Genomic DNA, 18861 nt, shown 5'->3' with positions numbered 1-18861 from the left:
AATTTTTCAAATGTAAAATTTTTCTAAAACAATTTATATCAGTTGTTTACTAATTTCACACTTAAAAATAAAAATTAATTTAGCAGATATTTAATAATTTGTGTAAGAAATAAATTATGGAAAAAAAAAATTTACTTATAGAAATTTTAAAAAATTACAAATGCAATTTTTTAAAAACAATTTTTCGGAACAAATTTATAAAAATGAATTTAGCAGATATTTAACAATTTCAAGATTTTTATAACAATTAAATTATGGCAAAAATAAATTAGAAAAAAAATTGATATTTAGAAATTTAAAAAAAAAATGAAAAATACAATTTTGTTAACCAAATTTTTTTGTTAAATAAAATTGAAAAATTATGAAGTGACTGCTAATTTTAATGTCATACTTAAAAATAAATTTTCTATGATATTAAAGTTACCGGTCACTTAACCATTTTTCAATTTTTTTTTAACAAATAGATTTTTTCCAAAAAATGATTTAAAAAAAATTGCATTTTTTATTTTTTTAAATTTCTACATGTCAATTTTTTTTTTGCCATAATTTATTTGTTCAAAAAACTCTTAAAATTATCAAATATCTGCTAAATTAATTTCCATAAATTTTCTCCAAAATTACTAAATTACTAATTTGTCTCCAAAATATCAAGTAACTGCTAACTTTAATGTCCTACTTAAAAACAAATTTTCTTAAAAATTTCTAAACTACTAATTTGTCTCCAAAATTAAAAACCAATTTCACAAATATTTACTACACTTTAAATCTTAAAATAATTTCTTCAATAAATTCATGTCAGCTGTCAATTTAACGAAGATTAAGTTAGCCGACATTTAAAAATTTTTAGAATTATTTTTTTTTTTTAAATTATTTAACAAAAAATTTTTTTAAATGTCACTTGTGAAAAACTTGAGAAACTATAAGTGCAATTTTTTAAAAATATTTTTTTGGCTCTAATTTAATGAATGAAAAAAAATTAAAAATGTTGGATAACTTTGTTACATTAAAAAATGTTTAGAATTCTATAACACCTAAATTACTACAAAAAAAATTTAATTAAAAAATTTCACATGTGTAAATTAATAGAAATTACAAGTGAAAATTTTTAGAATTTTTTTATTGCAATCGATTTGTTATAAAAATTTTTTAAATAGTCAGCTGACGGCTAACTTCAGTATTATAAATTTAAATATTAAAAAAAAAGTATCCATAACATAAAAACCAAAATTTTTCGATTCACTCAACAATATCCGTAGAATTTTAGTGTTAAAAAAGAGGAAGTTAATGATTTTATAACATCCCAATGGGCGGAGTGAGATAGAACCTCAAGGACACGCGATCTTTAACTTATAACAGACTAACACGCTTTTGTAACACTGGTACTTAAAACATAATAAGTATTATAATGTATAATACAATATATACAACGAACCTGAAACACAAACACAAATAAAAATAAATATATAATCAACTTCAAATAAATGAATATGAAAATAAAAGTGTAAACACAAACCTTGGACAGATGACAGCTCAGAAAAACAAAACAGAAAACAAACTCACTCACAGCACTGATACAAATTTATTATTATACTTGTACTTAATACTGATAATTAAATAAAAACTTACGCGGTTTATTTAAAATTTTAAATTGTTTAAAATATATTAATTAATCAATTTTATTTAATACTTAAATTGGATTAATGGAAACTCAATAATATTATTTACGGAGAGACGAACGCGGAACAACAGACTGGCGCGAGAGACCGGCATGAACTGTCGCGACACCGTGGATTGAACCTAAAGAACGAAGACTGAAAGCAAGACGTGATGTAGTGGTGTATTTAATATATATGTGTATATGTGTATATGTATATATGTATATATATATTGTATAGATATGGTGAGTTGTATCTCGGTAGAGTTGCCCGATGCGGTAGTGTTGTCCGAGTAGAGCTGAGCAGAGCCGTGGACTGTAGACGGTAGACTCAGCACTGGTATACGCGGATCGGCTTGACCACCGCTGCTGTCAACGACAAGCGGACGGCGGACGTCGACCACCCTGCTTCTGCTTAGTTGCAGATCCCCTCTCGCTGGAAACTCGCTACTCTGCCGGGGATGGGTGCTGGGTAAGGGGCCAAAGCCCAATCTGTACTCTACATTGAGCGCCCTTTCTCACTGGCGTATCGACTCCCACTCCGGGAAATTTCACGGAGAAACACGAGTCACGATGGCGGGGGCGGAGGTTACCGAGCTGGAACAAATATTTGCGGGAAAATTTGAATATTTTTTTTTTTTAGTTTGAATTTTTGGTTTTTTAATAATAATAAATTAAAATTAACTTAGCAGATAGTTAATAATTTTGAAAATTTTTATAACAAATAAATTATGGCAAAAAAAATTGACATTTAGAAATTAAAAAAAACTAAAAATACAATTTTTTAAAAATAATTTTTTTGAAGAAATTTATTTTTTAAAAATAATTAAAAAATTGTCAAGTGACAGTTAACTTTAATCTCATAAAAAAATTTTTAAATTGACTTCAGTATTATTATTAATAATTAATAATTAAATAATTATTATTAACAAAAAAATTTGTTCTAAAAAATTATATTTAAAAAATGGCATTTTTAATTTATTAAAATTTCTACAAGTCTATTTTTTTAATAATTTTTTTTTACTATAATTGATTTGTTACAAACAATTAAAACAATTGTAAAGTGACAGCTAAATTTAATTTCATAGTTTTTTTAAACAAATCAATTACAATAAAAAAATGCTTCTAAAAAATTTCGCTTGTAATTTATGACACTGAAGTCAGCAGACGTCTAAAAATTGTTTAATTGTTTTTATATATTAAATTACAACTAAAAAGATGTTTATAAAAAATTGCACTTATAATTTTTCAAGTTTTTTACATGACATTTTTTTTTAATTGTTTAATTGAAATTTTTTCAATAGAAAATTTCTAAAAATTTTGAAATTTCGGCTAACTTATGAGTGTGAATTTAGCAGAGATCTGATAATTGTTTAATAATTCATTTGTTACAGAAAAAATAGTTCATTCAAAAATATTTCAAAAAATAGAAAATTTTTTTTTTAATTTTTCAATTATAACAATGCGTTTTTTATTTAAATCTAGGATAATTGAAAAGGTGACTGTCCCTTTTTACCAATTTATTTTTTTTTTCTTTCGGTAAGTAGATTTTTCAATATTTTTTATTATAAATTAAAAACTTTCTTTTTAAAAAATTAGAATAGTAATCAAATGAGATTTAAGTAATCATTTTTGTGGAGTACATAAAAATTACAAAATGCAATGAAGATATTAAAATCCAATCGATTGATAAAATTTTACAGTTTATCATCTGATCTCATGTACCAAGTATCATGGATTAAAATAATTTACTCCCGTATTAATCAAAGTAATGGTATTTAATTAATTAAAAAGTAATTTTCATCAATATTAAATTTCCATTTCCCAAAAAGAGACAATGAATAATTAAAAAAAAATCAATTGCCAATTGTAATGTCTGATAACTGATGAAATTATTGAAATAAAAGTAAAAAATTTGTCTGACTAAAGATTATGTACAATAAATTATGAAACTAAAAATAATAAATAATAATTATCCAGTTTACGAAAGTACGTGACATATTTTATCGTAGGATAAATTCGCTCAGATCAAAGAGTAGCTAATATAGAAAGTGATTTATTTTTTCATTTCTTCCAGCTGTTAACTATAAGCTAAACAGCAATCTGCAAGTTTAAGTATAAGTTGATACGTAAACAAGGATAGTTTAAGCAGAAGTTTAAGTAGAAGAGGAGCCAGCCTATTTGCAATTATCTCGCCAACTTGAAAGCGCGCATAAATAACGGACGATTCGCGATATTACCATTTAGCGCGAGATCTCATTCCAACGATTCTATCCTTACCTTTGCTCTGCGCCTCTTCCTTCTATTTGCGCACATACATTATCTGTCTACCTATCTATACATATGTATATAAGCGCATACATCACTATACATTTATGTTAAACCGATGGTTTATGAGATAAACTTTTTTCGAAAAAACTATTTATTTTTGTTTATTCTGATTTATCGATGCATTTTTAAAAATAATTATTACGTTCTAAATATATATATTGTTAAAAAAATTTGGATTACCCAATTCAATCAGTTTTAGAGTCTTGACTCGTATGTTTTTATTATCCGTACTAAATTTAAAGTACCTCGAGGTATTTTTGGATGCCAGTAGGGGTTGAATGTCGAAGTACCTGATTTGATAGCTTAAACAGGGTCTTATCTATATATAAAAATAAACTTTTAACCCAAATCGCGGTTTTTGCTGATTCTGGGCTCTGGGGTTTAGGTGACTTTGGTTACCAGAATAAATAATTTACGCTCCTTTCTCACTGCTGAGGTAACTACCGATGAACTCATACATATACAGAGAACGGTGAAATTACCCGATTTAATATTTTTATTTTTATATAATAACTCAATACTGTCTAGACACCTTTAAATAGATAAATTTTGTAGAAAGTATAAATAAAATAGTTTTGGTTTGTATATATCAATATTTTCATATTAAAATCCTACACATATGTTTCATCTTAACATAAGTCATGATAAATATATATTTTCGCTATATGTCAGGATTTTTTCTTTCAATCTTCGACTTAAATTTTTATTGTTACTACATACAAAAAAAAAAATTTACTTGAATTAAGTAACTAATTTTGAAGAATTTCATCTTCTTGATTTGACTAAAAAAATTTTTAAACTAAGAAATTTTTTTTTGGTTAAAGTAAATTTTATTCAATTCAAAATTATTTTGTCTTGATTCAAGACAATGAAACTTTTAAAAATTATTTTCTTGATTCAAGAATTTTTCTCTTGTCTCAGTTAATTTTTCTTTCAGTTTAGCAGTTTGCAATCACTACACTGATAAAAAAATTAACTTGACTCAAGAGCCAAAATCTTGAACCAAGAATACCATTTTAAAGAAAATGATTTTCTTGAATCAAGAAAATAAATTCTTGAGTTAAGAAATTATTCTTGATCTAAGAACGTTTTTTTGTTTTAAGAATTTATTCTCTTGACTCAAGAAAATCATTTTCTTCAAAATTGTATTCTTCGTTCAAGATTTTGGCTCTTGAGTTGTTAATTTTTTTATCATTGTATATGATTGCCGTATTAATCAAAGTAATGGCATTTAATTAATTAAAAAGTAATTTTCATCAATATTAAATTTCCATTCTTCAAAAACAGACAATGAATAATTAAAAAAAAAATCAATTGCTAGTTGTAATGTCTGATAACTAATGAAATTATTGAAATAGAATTAAAAAATCGTATAACTCCGAGATTTACGAATTATGAATGAGAAAATTTTGATGTAATGATTTTTTGATATTTCTATTCACACTATACGTAGTTTGAATACTTTTAAAAATAATAGTGCTATCACAGGATCCATTACAAATAATTTAATTGCCAAATGTAATAGAACAAATTTATAGAACCAACAAACTATTAAAAACTTAACATAAAAAATTCACCGTCACTGAAACATATATAAAACCGTGAAAAGACAGTAATTCTTATTAAGACCTTTCTGACAATACGTAATTTAATTATATTCGAATAGTTCAAATAATTCGAATGATTCAAATAATTTAAACAGTAGTTTTCTGTTGATAAACTAACAAATTTTTGTGTAAAAATTAATTCATTTTATTTTATTTGACTAAATGAAGTCTTCATAATTATTTGATAGCAAAGTCTGCTTATTATTTGTAATAAATATTTGTTATTGGTGTATTCAGATCCCCCGCCTCGGGGCACCACCATTTTGACATTTCTCCGGAAAAATTCGATTTTTTTTTTAAATGAGATCTACGATACGATGGATCAGACATTGAAAGAGTGTAAATGTAATAACGAAAAGCAACAACAATGAAAACGTCGCATAAGCTTTTTAATAAAAGATTTTATATATATGATATTTCTCATATTTGTAAAATATATAAAAGATTCGTGTGGATATTCAAATGAAGAGTCTCGATAAGCGTAACAAGATGAGCTTACATAATTAAAAATATCATCAGTGGACAAATTACAACGTTATTCCTTAATTACTGACATTTTTTAAGTGTAAGCTCATCCTGATGTTACGCTCGTCGAGACCTTTTATTTGAGTACCCATATGAATTTTTTCATATATTTTATATATTTCACAAATATGAGAAATATCATACATATATATACTTCGAAAACTTATCATAATAAATTAACTATTGCTAAAAAGTATATGAAACATTGAAAAGGTACAAATTCAGGTCAAGACCTTTTCAATAATACTAAATTTAACTTTAAAAAAATTTTTTTATCATACACATACGCCGGAGATAACACTTTTCTTGTTTTTTTTTAATTGTATATAGGTTATCATTAAAAATTTGACTGAAATTATATCTTTCGAGTACCTTAACATTAAAATATATAAAAAAATTGAAAAAGAAAAAAAACATTAAGCATTTTTACACTCTTTTATTAGCTTCACTTGTATGTTTGTATGTTTGTATGTTTGTAACCGACTCCTTTGGGTTCAATTTTGACCCACTTTAAACGGCCAGATTTCGTTCAAACTGTAGATTTATCGAGGACCGATGACAATACACTAATTTGATAAAATTATTTCATTTTTCAATTTGCAAAATAAGATTTTTGTTAATTTATATAATTTTCATCCATAGTCGATAAGGCAGAAATTCTAATTTTCAACCATTATCTTTAGCCGATTTATCTAATATTAACAAAGTGCATGCTGGTAAGTTAGTTGCCAAATAATAGTTTAAAATTAAAAAAACAAGCTATTATAAATAAACCAAACTAAAAAGTAGAAAATAAATAATAGTTTAAAAAAACTAAAAAACGCGCTTTTTATAGAAAACCGAACTAAAAGAATAGAAAATAAGTTTTAATAAATTTAAATTAAGAATAGTGTTAAAAATTTCAATAAATATAAATTAATAATAGTGTAAATAAAAAAAATGTGTTTTATTTTAAAAAAAGCGTAGGGTGCTTTTTAAGATATTCTAAAAATGATAATCACTCTACTCATATCTGTCGATAGAATATTTATATCTATTGACCCATGCACCCCACGCTTTTTTGAACAAACAAGTTTAAAAATTAACTACCAACCGTTCTTAAATAGATGAATTTTAGAAAGTATTAATGAAAAAGCTTTGATTTTTTTCTATCAATATTTTCATATATAAATACTAGGGTGGGTCAAAAAAATCGAATAATTTATTTTTGACTTTATACTCTGAAAAATAGGTTCGTAGACACCTAAAAAGAATTCTCTCCAAGTATAAGCTCTTAATTATAACGGGAAGGTCCTCCGCTTTGCGGGTTTCTAATTTTTTCGAATAATCAGATAAAAAAATTTATATCTCGCTTCCAACTGCTTGGAAAAATATTCCGTGGCATAGATTTTGTGAGAAATTGAATGCTTTACAAAAAGGTCTCTTATGACTTTTTCAAAACTCAACCGATTAAAAGATATTCATAGTTGAAGTTTGGCTATTTTAAGGAAAATATTCGTTTTTATTATGAATTTTATAAGTCGATGAAAAAAATTATTTCGGATTGCGGAACTCATGATTTTGTAGGAAATTTACTGCTCTACAAAATGGTCTCTTATGATTTTTTGATTAAGTGAAGCCGTTACGAGATATTCATCGTCAAACATTAACGAATATCAATATTTCCAGTTTTTGATCAATAATTCGATAAATTTTAATTTAAACTATGAGTTTCAGGAAAATTTACATAAATTTGAGTTTCGATCGATAAAGAAATGTTATAAACAATTTTTTTAATATTGTTTTCAGTCTTGAGCTTGTTTGATTGCATTAAAACAAGAAATTAGAGCATTTTTTCGACATATAGCCAATGATTAGTTTAATTTGAAGTGAATGACATATTTCTTTGTCAAATTTAATATGAAAAGTATTGAATCAAGTGAGAAACAACCAGTATTTAACTTTTTTATAGATAAATTTTTTATTGAATTATCAATTGCAATATAATTGTCTATATTTTTAACATAACAGTACGCTATTACTATAAATAATTTCTTTTATTACAATTTGGGAATGTTTTTGATGTTCTTTGACAACTTGCAATAAGTACTGGAATTGTTCTTCATTTTTGTCAAGCATTGATTATATTCACTGACTAATGTAACAGCTCGCTCTGCTGAATCATTGACAACTTTTAGTTGTTGAAAGTATTCTTTATTTTCGAGATAACTCTCATTAGTAGGCCATAATTCAACATCGACATCAAGAAAGTCATACGGTAGATCGAAGATTTTAAAAAGATTTAATGACTTTTTAGACACAAAGTCACTCAGAGTTCTCTGCGCCAATGAATTCAAATCTTTTTAGCAATTACAAATCTTTTAGCTTTAGAATCTGTACCTTCACGAGTATTAACAGCTTCAACAATACTTTTTTACTTCTAATGGAACGCCATCGTCAAACAGTGATAAAATGGCAAGTTCATCGCTCAAATACCATAAGTGCGAAATCATTTTTTCACACGTAGCTGAAGAAATCAAAGGATTGATATGTTTGTACTCCAATAAATTTTTCATAAACTGCAAGTCATGATAAGCAGCAGTTGTTGCAGAAGTTGATGAAAACCAAGCTTTTAAATACAATGTGACTATAAAAATACAGAAATGACGAAGACCATGCAATTCTTTCTGAGAGAGTTTGAATTCATCTCTGAATAGATACATTTTCAAACTATAAATGGCCTTAGCCATCCATCTAGCATGATGAACAGCACCAGGACGTTTTAAAGAAATCTTTTCTTGAGGCATTTCTCCAAGGAAAATCAATGATAATTCCAATAATTCTTTATCTAACTTATTATAACATTTCTTCATCGATCGAAACTCAAATTTATGTAAATTTTCCTGAAACTCATAGTTTAAATTAAAATTTATCGAATTATTGATCAAAAACTGGAAATATTGATATTCGTTAATGTTTGACGATGAATATCTCGTAACGGCTTCACTTAATCAAAAATCATAAGAGACCATTTTTGTAGAGCAGTAAATTTCCTACAAAATCATGAGTTCCGCAATCCGAAATAATTTTTTTCATCGACTTATAAAATTCATAATAAAAACGAATATTTTCCTTAAAATAGCCAAACTTCAACTATGAATATCTTTTAATCGGTTGAGTTTTTGAAAAAGTCATAAGAGACCTTTTTGTAAAGCATTCAATTTCTCACAAAATCTATGCCACGGAATATTTTTCCAAGCAGTTGGAAGCGAGATATAAATTTTTTTATCTGATTATTCGAAAAAAATAGAAACCCGCAAAGCGGAGGACCTTCCCGTTATAATTAAGAGCTTATACTTGGAGAGAATTCTTTTTAGGTGTCTACGAACCTATTTTTCAGAGTATAAAATCAAAAATAAATTATTCGATTTTTTTGACCCACCCTAATAAATACTACACATATGTTTGATGCTAGCATAAATGTTAGACTTTTATTCATTATTATTATTATTATTATTTTATATTATTTTATTTTATGTCTGAATATCTGACGGCATCTAAACAAATTGTTGACATTCTTATGCACTCATCTCAGCTAAACTCGAAATTGTTTCATCTTCTTTTCTCGTTATTACCTTCACCTGCATTATTCTATATTACTGTCTTATTTATAAGTAAGTCGTAGATTCTGTAATCATTTCATTTCTTAATACCAACCCCCGTTATATAATGTCGTACGAAAATAAATAAATGAAGATGAATGGCAAATAAGCAAATTGATCAAAATGAGATGAGGAATTTATATTGTTTATTATTTTCTATTGGTACTAAATTTTTGTTTGTTTTGTTTTATAAGGTAAAACAATATTAGGCGATAAAAAATAAATTCAGTAAATTGTAGGAGCGTGTCTCAGTCTCGTGAATTACAAGATGGATGTTGCTAAATAAAATTAAGGGTTTTTTTTAGGAGAAAGAGACTTTTTGAGATTAAGACAGTAACATGAAGGTTTACTTTTATTCGCGCTCAAGTTAACAAGCTTTTTTATCCTCTCGAATCTAATGACAGACATTTATCTTTTTGGTTTATTTTATCTGTCAAGGAATATTTATCTTTTTAACTTTGGATAGTTATGCAAGAAGTGAAAAAAATAAGTATTTTTCCTATAATTGCATAGGTATTTCTTTAATGTTGGCATAGATATATTTACTATACAGACATACAGCATAATTATTAACACAATAATGCTGTATGTTCTAAATATAAAACTATTATAATGACTAAAATTATTAACTAAAATTTGAACGAGGTACCTATATTGATAATGAGCATATAAACTAAATATATGACGTCAGAAAGTCATTAGTAATTTGAATAATTTAAAATAATTTAAATTAATACTTGTGGAGTGGACGTGAGGACTGACCCCCACATATATATAAATATACAAAAATTCCATGTAGCTACTCAAATGAAAGGTGTCAATGTGTGTAACATTAGGATGAGCTTATTTCGTTAAAATTATCATCAGTAGACAAAATACAATGTCATTTCTTAATTATTGACATTTTTATAGAGACATAGGCTCTTTCCAATATTACACAGAAAAAAAAATTAACTTGATTCAAGAGAAAAATTCTTGAATCAAGAATATAATTTTGAAGAGGGTAATTGTTTTGAATCAAAACAAAAAATTTTTTGAATTAAGTAAAATTTCCTCAAATCAAGAAAAATGTTCTTAAATCAAGAATTTTTCTACTTAAATCAAGAATATTGAGCTCTTCAAAAATATATACTTGATTCAAGAACATTTTTTTTTCTGTGTATGCTTATCGAAAACGTTTCATTTGAATACCCACATAAATTTCTCATTTATTTTATACACAATGTATTGGTGAAATATATAAAATAATGGTTAATTATATCTATTAAATCAACAAATCATTTCCAGATAAGTGAATCAAATAACAGTTAATAAATTCTTCTATTAGTGCAGTTATGAATACTCTACTCTTTCAAAAATTTTCAATTGCTATGTATAAAATACACGACTAAGTATAATTCAACCAAGTTTGAAATAAAACTATTTGTCTGTGGTATTGCATACGAATAGGATGAGTTTCTAGTGCAATTAAACTTTGATAAACCCCGAGAGATTTATGCAGATAACATTTGAGATTAAACTACAATGATAAGATGGCCGGTTGGTTCTACAATGTGATAAACATTAATATTAATGACACCTTAAACAGCAGATACGAGTTTTTTTTTTTAATTTTCAATTGAAAACTAAAAAAAAAAGTTACTAAAACATTTAGTTAATATGAGTACACTTATATCAAGTCAAATAATTTTTCAGGCACATAAAATATATTTCAATGACAATTCTTTTGTTTAACATTGTTAATTATAGCAGTAAACATAATTTTTTCTGAACGTGTATGGGTGAGTGTATGTGGCAGGAAAATTGGTCGAAAAAATGATCATACGGGAATAATTTTTTTTTTATTATCTAAAGTGACACACGACGGAATTTCTTATTTAATATGAGCGTTCAATTCCCTGTCGTTAAATTATTATTTATAAAAAACTAACATATTACGATGGATTTTTTTGTATATATCTATACATTTCATTGTAGTATTTTTCTTCCTCACCTTAGAGTTATGGTGCCACTAAACCATGGCAGAGTTTTCTGTTTTTTATTATTTTGCTTTTTACATTTTATTTTAATTAATTTTTTTGTGAAAAACGAGATTATAAGGCGTGCACTTTTGGATTTTCCAAAATTTTTATAATTTTGTTTACTACGTAATCATAATAGTATTGTAACGTAAATAATCCTCAAACAAAAACAGGTATAAATTCATAGTTTGTTTAAAGAGATAAAAATGTAATTTAATTGCAGATAATACGCATTGTAAACCGATACGTTCCGTGTAAAGCGTGTTGTGTGTTTTATAATATGAACTTAAAAATAAACAACCGAATCTACCGCTCGTGCGTAAATAGTAAACCTCGGTGTATTTATGCTAATGTTCTACAAAATAAAATTATTTAGTGTATCGTAATAATTTATAAATTTGTTTTTATATCTACTTATTATTTTATATTACCAATGACTTTAATATTAATACGGGGAAATTTAAATAAAGAGTATCCTATCGAGTAAAAATGATATTCGAATGTTGTTATTGCTATTACTGTACGTTAAATCAAATAATTCATTTTATAACCGTTCAGGCTATAAACGAATATGAATATGAAAAAATAAATACCCTTTTTATTTAATCAAATTTAATTAATTTAAAGTTTTTATTGTTGTATTGTTATTGTATTAATTTAATTAAATTATTAAAATAATTAGCCCTCATTGTGAGTATTCATAAAAGTGTAAATGCATTTTATTTTAATTAATCTTTTGTTTTAAATTTTACTGATTATTATTTAACGGATGGGTCAGTATTACGATTTATAAATACATTGATAAATAATAATAATAATAATATTTCAGGAGTTTTAAATATTTTTATAGTAACACAGTAATAATTTTTTCGTTTTTCACTTTTTGACCCGCACTACTTAAGCACCTACATCTTCTAAAATATTGAAGACAGCTCGAGAAAATATGTCTGTGATTATTCATTACTTTTTCAGATATTATTTTTATTAGTATTACTTTATTCATAGTATTATTATTATTGTTATTATTACTTTAATTTCTTTCTAATTATGTATTATCAACAATTTTTGTAATCATTAGGATTTATGGTCAAAAAGAGAATTATCTCCATGATTAATAAATAAATAAATAGTGTAGGAACATCGTCTGTAGGGAATTTCTTGAGCTACATTTTTGGTTTTTTATAATTTTTTGATACAATTAATACATCAGGAGTTATAGCAATTTTTATTGTGACTTGATGATAATTTATCACTTTAATTGCGTGAGTAATACTTAAGAAGCTATTATAGCTTCCAAAATATTAAAAATAGATCTTTCCCGTGTAAAAAAAAATCGTAAAATTGTATTAAAATTATCGTTTGTTTAAGATCTTAAACTTGACACAAACCAAGACTATTTTAGAACTTTTTTAAGACGCCAAAAAATAATTCCGAGAACAGATTTTTGAAATTTGGTTCTCGAGTCTTAAAATAGACTTAAAATAATCTAAAAATCGTCCTAAAAAAATCTTAAAATAATTTTAAAAAAATCTTAAAATAGTCTTAAAAAATCTTTAATTGATCTTAAAAAATTTTAAAATAATCTTAAAAAAGTTTTAAAAAATTTTTTCGAGACCATTTTAAGATGAGCTAACAGCGACAGAGCCCCGAAACATTAAAACAGAGTGTCTTAAAAAAGTCTTAAAATTGTCCGATAATAAGTTTTCGACAATTTCAAATTCAATTTAAAAAGAGCGTACTCAAAAATGTAGCCGTTAGAAAGTCGTAAAATCATTTAAAAATTAATTTTCATAACAAATTCGAGAACCAAATTTCAAAAATCTGCTTGAAGAATTTTTTTGGCGTCTTAAAAAGTCTTAAAATAGTCTTGGTTTGTGTCACGTTTAAGGTCTTAAACAAACGATAATTTTAAGATGATTTTTTTTACATGATTTAGTCTGAACAAAAATGTTTTTATTACGAAATTTTTTAAGCTAAAATTTTAGCCTTACATAATTTTTTGATAAAACCAAGAAATAAGCCAAGAATTTTGTTCTCCAATCAAGAAATTTTTCTTTCTGTAAGGGCTTTAATAAATAATTTAGTTACTACTAAATATTTGGTAATGAAAGGTTTGTAATTAAATCATTTAGCAACAATTTTTAAATTTTATCAAATAGAATTAAATCCTTCTATCAGTGTACTTAATTCATTAATTTCTTTTCATATAATAATAATAGTAATAACAATAATTAAAAAATTTACATGATTCAGGAAACCCACAAAAATCACATATCTGTAATTATTATTGTTTTTATTATTATCATTATTTAACCATAAAAATGCATAATAATAATAATAATAATAATAATAATAATAATAATAATAATAATAATAATAATAATAATAATAATAATAATAATAAGCATGACAATAACAATAATAATAAAGAATAAAATATGAGGTGAACAAACAAGTTGGCAATAATAGATATTACCTGCCCTGGCAGTATTCGTGCATATGGAGTCATATCTGAGAAGCAACCAGTATAAAATACTTTTATATATATATATATATATATATATATATATATATATATATATATATAAAGATGCAGATGAGTTTACTCCAGGTACTCAGTACTCTTTTCATCTCACTCTTGCTATCTCAGTCGGTTTTTCTCGTTAGATATAACCGTACGGTATCTACGTACCCGTATATTATATTATATTATATATTATACGTGTTACTATATAAGTAGACATTAGATTATATATATACATATAAAACGAGGATGCGAATGCGTGCGAGTACCAATAACTAGTGGTATATCTTGTGAAAATTCACATGGGAAATCATCTGCTTCGTTCGTGCCGGTTACTTGATAAATGTCAATATATTGTATCATCTCATTATTTCATACTTTATATATTCCTATTTAATTATTTTAATTATATATCTCGGAAATCTGGGTCAAGCTACGTGAAATTCATTTCGAAGTCATTGCAGTGATAAATGAAAATTGATACATTATCATTTTGACAATTTTTGTACTTAACTTTTAACAACCACCTAACAAATGATTTTTTATTTTTTATAGTTATTCAATTATTATAAAAATAACTTAGTAAAAAATTTCACATGCAAAAATTAAAAGGGAAATTAAGTGTGAATTTTTTTGAAATTTTGTAACAAACTAGCTGTTGCCCGCCCGCTCCGCTGGGCACTTTATAGAATTGTAGTTTTAGATCTAGACTTGAAATTCAATTGGAGTATTATTTTGACTTGCACAGGTTCCACATTCCATCGAATCGGAAGTAGAATTTATTGAAATCCGTATTGAGATGATCTCTGCATGACAAATAAAAGATCCGTACCAAATTTGCAACTTTTTGAAGCTATATTTTAAAAATTATGATTTTTTATTGTTAACACCCACCCCCGCGATCTTTATTGGAGGTGATTCGGTGTAAAATCCATTCTTAGATCATTTTTGTATCACATGTAGACATGTAGACGACTTCTATTAAATTTGGAGTCTATAGAAGCTACAGCTTGGAAATTAAAAATTTTCATTGTTAATACCTACCCCCGCAATCCTCTGTGGGGTGAGATATCGTAAAATTCATTGATAGATTATTTCTACATCTCTTACAGAAGATTCCTACCAAGTTTGGAGTTGATAGGAGCTATAGTTTAAAAACGGGAATTTTTCGTTGTTAACGCCCCCGCAGGCTCCCTTGTGGGTGGAATCTCATAAAATTCGTTCTTAGCTGACCTCTACTCCGTGAAAGGAATATTCCTGCTAAATTTCAAGTCTCTAGGTCGTATAGTTCCAGAGATATCGTGATGAGTGACTATATCTATAGAAAGTCTGCTATATATATATATATATATATATATATATATATATATATATATAGATTAATAATTTTAATAAAAAGAAAATTTTTTGAAAATTCGTACTCATCATTTTTCTAATTTTCTACACGTGGAATTTTTTACTTTATTTTTTATGATACTGAAATTAACAGACATCTGACAATTTAATTAACTTTAATTAAAAATTAATTAATTATAAAAAATAAATATTAAAAAAAATTTGCACTTTTAATTTTTTTTATAAATCTCTCAACGTAGAATTTTTTTATTAAAATTTTTTCACAATAATTCGTTTGTTATAAAATTGTCAGAGATCTGCTGGTTTAAGTATATTAAATTATTTTAAATTTTTGTATTGAATATTATTTTAAAAATTCCATTTAATTATGAATAAATAAATTGTTTTTCATTTTATTTAATAAACTATTTGAAATTTTTTTATTTTCAATTTAAACGAGTTAAAACTTAAATCTGTAAAATTTCAATAAATTATGCAAATCGACTATTAGTATTTCTTGAATACTTTTCTCGTGCAAATAAAAGAATCAGAAATAATTTTTGGGTGAACTGAAAATAAAATTTAAAGGACTCAATAATTGATGCTCTATAAATGAAGTTTCACTAATTTAAGCTCATTAAAGCGTCTGCTCGATTTCCTCAGAAAAGTCGAATTGTCACCTAAAAATATGGATAATTAATACTAAAAATAAAATTGAATAATGCAGTGAAAATAAAATTATAAATTTTAATCTTACGCAGGTTCATTGCTCCAAAATCGCTCCTCAATATTCCCGTGTAAAAAAGTCGTTTGTTTAAGATCTTAAACGTGACACAAACCAAGACTCTTTATTTAATAGGCCAAAAAAAAATTTTGAGAGCAGATTTTCGAAATTTGGTTTTCAAATTTATTATGAAAATTAATTTTTAGACCATTTTGCGAGTTTTTAAAAATTTTTAAAGACTATTTTGAGATGAGCTCGTAGCAACAGAGCCCTGGAACATAAAGGGGTTAGGGATAGTCAGAGACATGGAAAAATGAGAATTTTCAATAAATTTTTTTTGCCAGAAAATCATTTTACTTTATAAAAGTCTTGACGTTACGAAAATTTGAAAAGTAAAAAAAAATTAACAATTTTAAAAGTTATAGCTGTTTGTTTTGACTCAGTTCTAACAAAAGGTCTTTGTGGTGACCATCATAAATCCTTGGAGATTCATCTAAAATCAATCGGGCAAAAAAAAGTTTTACAAATCGATGATCTTGTGCCTGATAGAAGCTTTTTATTTTTTTTTTTAAATTAACAAAATGATGGCCTCAGGAAATTTTTCTCTAGATTTTCGGGGACAATCCAACAGTTAATTGTTTATAAAACATCAAAATTTTTGAAAAAAAAAAATCCTTCGATCAGTTATTAGTTTTTTTATGTTTTTCAAAAGCTGTATAAATTTTATTGAAAGATAATGAGCGGTTTTCGAGTTACAATGGTCACCAGTTCAAACAAAATAGTTTTGAGAAAAACACATTTAAAGTTTTACACTCTCAGAGCTACCTACTCGCAAGCGTTCTGAAGTTCCCGAGCGCCCTTTGTTATTTGTCGAATAACTCGAAAATTATTTGTCGGATTTACTTCAAATTTTCAAAGAATGTTTTTATGATATTAAACTTGTGAAGAAAGTGTAAAAAAAATCGATTTTTTAAAAATTCTAACTACCCCTAATCCCTTAAAAAGGAGCGTCTTCAAATTGTCGGATAATAATTTTTCAACAATTTAAAAAGAGCGTACTCAAAATGTTGCGGTTAAAAACTCGCAAAATTGTCTAAAAATTAATTTTTTTAACAAATTTGAGAACCAAAGTCAAAAAATTTGCTCTTGGAATTTTTTTTGACGTCTTAAAATAGTCTTGGTTTGTGTCACTTTTAAGATCTTAAACAAACGACTTTTTTAAGATTTTTTTACACGGGTGGGCTTGGCGCAATTTTTTACAGTGAAACTGTTTTTATTCGGATTTTACAAACAATAACTCAAAATTCAATATTTTGTTAAAATCAATTTATTATTTTAATTAGAGTGAGAAAAGTTTATTGTTAAAATTTGACTTTTAAAAAAATTGACAGCAACAAACTTTCTTTTTTTTTATAGAAAAATTTACTTAAAAAATTTTGAAAATTCTATGAGCAATTTCTAAAAGGATTTTATGAATTAGTGAAAAAAAAAAAAATAAAATTAATAGTTTTTTAGTATAAGGTTATTGATAATGAACAAATGTTTATATTTTACTACTAATTTATTTATAAAAAAAAATTGTCAAATGACTCAATATTAAAAATTTATTAAAAAATATTTTCAATAAAAATTTTCATTAAGTAGAAATGCAAAATCTGTGTGTTATAATTTTTAACTCAGAAAAAAAATTTTTACGAACACAAAAACTCAAAATCGAAAATTTGATTACTTTTTATTAATAAATACTTCCACATTATTACATTGTTATTAAATAAAAGTGAAACAATTCCATCAGCTTGAATAATTAATTCATATCATTAATTTATTGATCGAATATACAGAGCTGTAATATTTCCAGCATGATAAAAAATGCACATATTAAATTAAACCAAATGAAACTGCGTAATTAAATATTCTCAAACGTTAAAATATAATTATCAAAAATGTCAATTTTACTTAACGTATTATCGATAAATAATAAATTACTTCGTAAAACAATATTACGAACAATAGATTTACTAATTTAAAGCTCAAATAACTTTTCTGACGCGATATATATTCTAACAGAAATGAATTAAAGAAAGTCTTCTTTCTTTCAACCTTTAACAATTAAAGGTTGATTCGTTGGACAGCAAATGCTGGCTAAGTGTAGAACGACCCTCGTGAATAACTCGCGATAATTAATTCATTAGGCATTTAAATACCACAATCGTCAATTTAATCCAATTCTTATTCTTTTATCTTAATTTTATTGTTTTTATTCTGATTGAGCTTGGCTCTTTATAAAATATAGCTGCGAGTTAAATCACGAATTACAAGTAGATGATCGATTTAACGCAGTCTCATCAATCGCTGACTAAAGAGCTAATGAATCAATAAATCAACAGGTTAATGCAATACTATTTTTTATTCATTTATCACTATTTTATTTATTTAGTTTTTTTTCTTAGAAACTCAGTCATAATTTTTGAAATTGTAGTGCTTTAAAATGGATTAATA

General features: G+C 25.6%; 1 protein-coding gene across 4 annotated transcripts in view; it reads right to left on the bottom strand.

The window, feature by feature from the left end:
• Window positions 1-18861, bottom strand: part of Pgant9 (polypeptide N-acetylgalactosaminyltransferase 9) — a 220130-nt gene that overhangs the window by 194056 nt on the left and 7213 nt on the right. For 3 of the 4 annotated variants that reach the window (XM_074252637.1, XM_074252634.1, XM_074252633.1), the window contains exon 2: window positions 1514-2251. The exons of the other annotated variant lie outside the window; for it this stretch is intronic. The gene's annotated coding sequence lies outside the window, so the exon portion shown is untranslated. The remainder of the gene's footprint in view (window positions 1-1513; window positions 2252-18861) is intronic. 4 annotated transcript variants of the gene reach the window in all.

The sequence above is a fragment of the Cotesia typhae genome, unplaced genomic scaffold (genome assembly GCF_013202065.1).
Source record: "Cotesia typhae breed Kobodo isofemale line unplaced genomic scaffold, CoteBio_Ctyphae scaffold_121, whole genome shotgun sequence".
Taxonomy (NCBI): domain Eukaryota; kingdom Metazoa; phylum Arthropoda; class Insecta; order Hymenoptera; family Braconidae; genus Cotesia; species Cotesia typhae.
This window is presented reverse-complemented; position numbering and strand designations above follow the sequence as displayed.